Here is a 4,912-nt window from a genome sequence, read left to right on the forward strand (position 1 = left end):
AGATAGATAAGACTTTCATAATCTATAATCACTGTTATTATATATTTGTTGTTAATATATCTATTTTACAACATCAGTGTGTGCTTAATTACTAGTAATTTCTTCTCATGCACGGAGTAATTGAGCTCAGTACTTGATAGTTTTCTATCATTATATATCATCAGATGCAGCTTGTCATTCTTACTTATCTGTAGAAGAGTGTTTTCAATAGCTCATTCAGATGCATTTATATTAATATAGAAAGATGTATCACAATCTGATTAAATAAGCACTGAGAATGTTATTATATATTTTCTTAGTGTGAGAAAAGTCTCTTCACACACAGTATTTCAGATGATTGAATGAAACTTCTTCTTTTACAGATTTGTATTCATTTCTCTTAAGAGATCTGAGAGTGATACAGATATTCATGCAAAATCCTTGATGAATCTGTGATAATATGAGATTAACTTAAGAAACTATTATATATAATGTATATTTCTCAGCTGCAGCTAATTCACTATGATATTCAATTTCTCTAAGATGAGATGTATACAGTCACTACTCACTATATATTCTATAAACTTCAACTCTTTCATTTTAAACACACACTTTATTGATTTGATATAGAGCTTATACTCTGCCAGAGTTGTAAGCATTTCATCAAGATTCTTCAGATGTTTATTATATGAGTTTGAAAAGACTAGAATATTATCAAGATATATAAGATATGAGGTTTCATTCTGTTTATAAAGAATTGTATTTATTATTATTTGAAAGATAGCAGATGTATTTATTAGACTGAATAGTATTATCAGAAATTCAAACTTCTCTCATTGCATATAAAACACAGTTCACAGAACTGACAGTTCATCTACACAGATCTGTCAGTATTCTGAGAGAAGATCAATCTTTAATAGATATCAGGCATTTTCAACTGTATTCAACTATTGTTGAATTCATGATAATGAATATTCATTCTTGATCATAAGTTTGTTGAGTGCTTAATAATTAATACATACTCATCACTTCTCACTCATTTTTTTCATAAATAGAACTGAAAAGCCTCACACACTTGATGAGAATTATATGAGATCATGTTTTAGAAGGTCTGTGATCTGACACTTCTATTCTTCAAAATACATTTGTGACAGAGAGTACACATTCTGATTGACTGGTTTTGCATCTCTCATATCAATCTCATATACAAATCCTTGTTTCAGCAGCAATTCTGATAAAAGATTTGTTCAGAAGATCTTCTCATACTTCTTCAGAAGATTGTTCATACACTTGTTCTTCTGTATATTCTTTATCTTGATTTTCTTCACTTTCAGATTCTGTATGATATACAGAATGCTTTTGAATGAGATCTTGCAAATCATTCTCTTTGTGTATTAATGTATAAGCAGATTTAATTCTTCTATATCAGAGGTATGAAATGTCCTTCTCATATCAGTTAGTAGAATTGTATGAACTGTTTTCATTCTATCAGTCAATTATATATAACATGTATGTCATTAAATCTGCAGATTGAATCTTTGAAATCAATTAAGTTCAAGAATAAGATTGTATTTCATGTTCTGCAGCTCTCATGCTCAAATATAGTAAGATTATTCTTCAAAGTGAAAGAGAACTCTTACTCTTACAGGTGATATCAAATATCAGTTATCAGATAATCTTATACATCAGAAATTCTTCACTCAGCAGACCTCTTTCAGTCTTCAAATTATATAATTATCAATATATTGTATAGAAGCTTCTGTGTCTCCTAACACTTTTGCAGCCATCTCTCAATTCTTATTCAAGTGTCTCTTATACATTAACATTTCAGGTCTCAAGGTATTGAGATGAGTATTCACTTCATTATTCTCATTCACATCTCATTCAGAAGCCTGCTTCTTCTTGATATTTACAGAGTTCAGAGAGTCATCTAACACAGACATCTCTTTTACTTTAAAGACTTTTCATAGAATATCAGTGAGTGTCTGTGAGCTCACTGATTCTGCTAGTTTTTTGACTCTCTTGCTTCTCTTGACTGTGTACACTGTGTGTAATCTTTTATATCATGATTTTAATGTCTGCAGTTGAAGCAAGCTCAATACTCATCATATTAAGATTTTCACTCAGGGAATTTCTTTTTCAGAGAATTCAGTACTTTAGCAATGACATTCAGATCTAGATTCATCATATTCAGATGTATAACTTGTGTTATAGAAGTCTGATTACTTATTCTTCACTGAGATATACTCAATTGCAGTATTTTCTCTTATAATTGACTCACTTATTTCTGTATAATAAGAATTTTGTATGCTTCTTTCACTATATCTAATTATAAGATTAAGCATTTTCATTTCACTCTCAACTTGAGTGTAAGATTATGAATAAAGATCTATAAATAGAAAGATGTTAAAAGCTCTTCATTCAATATAAGATAGTATAAGCTGAAGTGTGTGAAGTATGATGTAAGATCACTCACTTATCTACACTCAGTAAAGTATTTGTAACACTTATCTTATATATTCACTTTCTCAAAGTTATGTAAGATTCATTTGAAAAACTCATTTCATATTCATGAGAATGAATATTGCTTCAGATCTGTGAGATTCATCTTTTCATCAGTTATTTATAATGACTTTACTTTTCTGTGTAGAAATGCAGCAGATCTTAAGACTTGTTAAAATTTTATTTACTATCTGTCTGTGAGTTCACATTCAATCTGAGAATATGATTGCATCTGACTTAGTCAGCTGATTACAGCATTATTTTTTCAGTTATTATTAAAGCTTGATAACTTTAGCAGATCTCTCAGTCTGATATACTTTATACTAAGATTCTCATTCTGCACAGCAGTCTCTAATGATGTGTATACTTCTGAAGAGATTATGAACAATTGTGGTAGAATCTTCAGATTCAGTATAGTTATCTATCTGTATAAACATTCAATCTCTCACTGCAGGTCTAAGACCTGATTTTCTCTATTCTTATTAATAATGATGATTGTGTCAGTGAAGCTATTCATAGTGAATACTTGATTTACTGTGAATGTTAATTGTTATTTAGCTTTCATCTCAGCCTGTCACTGTGTATACAAGATCTGAATCTTGTTTAGAATTCTTGTATATATACAGAGCTTCAATTTCAGTTCAGTAGTTTCAGTCACTTTTCTTAATACTTTAAGTAAACTCTCTGAGAGAATCTGCATATCTTTCAGGTCAGAGAGCAGAGAAGAGTCTTGTTTATATCAGTTAGAAAAGGTATTTATTTCAGTGATTTCTCATTGATTATATAATATCTATTGTTATATCACTGTATCATTATATTACTATATCATTATATGATTTCTGTTATCATTGTATAACTCTGATGATAATCATCTTTCGCTTCTATCTCTTTGAGTGAAGAGCAGTCTTCTTTAAATCTAGTTCATCACTTTCATCTCTTTTCTCACACCTCATCTGTTCGTAGACTGGCCGCTGAAATCATGAATTTCACATTTGATTTCATTTGATCTAGTCTCATACATTTCTTGGCGTGAATCCCACTGGGACTAATTATTACAAAAACATGCAAAGTGACTATATATCAGATTTTAAAATGAGATCATGACTTGAAAGAAATGAGAAAGTGATCTCATTTAATCTCATTTAGTCTCATTCTTGGCATGAAGTTACTATTTTTAGACATTTTAAGGTTGTTTTTAGACTATTTTTAATTTTTTAAAAAGTAACACTTTTTGATAATGCTCAAATGAGATTTAAAGTCATTTAAAGCAATAAAAATAATTTAAATTGAGAAGTGGAAATCATAGACTCATTTGAAAAATGTGATAAGAGTAGACAGTAAGTCTCACTGAAACAGTATAAGACTACTATCTAATGTTAAAACAGTGTAATGAGATCAGTTGAATTGATAATGAGATCATCAAATATTCTGATTCTGGTCTCAGACACGGTCACACGGTCAGTCTATCTGTTCACATATGTGGCATTCATCTGAGTGTGAACTTTTCCCTCAATAAGTAAAGCAGTATCAATCAGATGCTCTTTCACTCACTACTCTTCATATACTATCTTTTAAGATATTCTAGAATCATACTGACATGATAACTATAAATCACTTTGTAAACATAATTATCACACTCTGAAGAAGTCTGTGCTTCTCACTGATTTTTAGACATACTATCAGATGTGATTCAAAGATTGCTTGAGTCAGTGTACAATTACAGATGTATGCTGGCTTCTTGTATATTATACACTAAATTAATTAGTGGCCGCTATGGCCTCTTTACACTCGTAAGCAAGTTCGGAAGCGGCCGCGTTATTATCCGACAGTCGTACGTTCTTCCGAACTACACTGAGAGTGAGTGATATTATGATATTTAAGTCAGTGACAACAGATATAATAATATTTATCAGTTATCTAAAGTGTATTATTATATACAAGAGAAAAGATGCAGTACTTGAGATATGATTATTATACTTAAAAGAACAGATATTAGAATGATACAATAGTCTGTCTACTGTAATAAGAAAGAATATAAGCACTTCTCTTCTTATCACAATTAATAAGTTGAGATAACAATTTCAGCTATGTGAAGAGAAAGTCTGAGTGAAAGCCTAAGAACTATATTCTTCTTTAAAAAGTCAGATAAGCTGTTATTGACACTCTATATTTTATAAAAGATTAATTTGCTGTGAGCTGTCTCAATCTCTGATATTTCAATTATAAAGAGACTTCTATAAAAAAGATTGTAGTTAAATTTATATAAAATTACACTTCTTGTTCTGACTAAGTATATAAATCACTTCTGAAGAAGAATTACAGACAATGAGTCAGTCATCTATACTCTTAAACTGTAAGAATAAGTGCTCGCAGGCGATTATTCAGGTGTTTGCAGCTTGGCGTGATATGTACTGTTAACTACTAGAAGTAT

Source organism: Blastomyces dermatitidis (genome assembly GCF_000003525.1).
Source record: "Blastomyces dermatitidis ER-3 genomic scaffold supercont1.4, whole genome shotgun sequence".
Taxonomy (NCBI): Eukaryota; Fungi; Ascomycota; class Eurotiomycetes; order Onygenales; family Ajellomycetaceae; genus Blastomyces; species Blastomyces dermatitidis.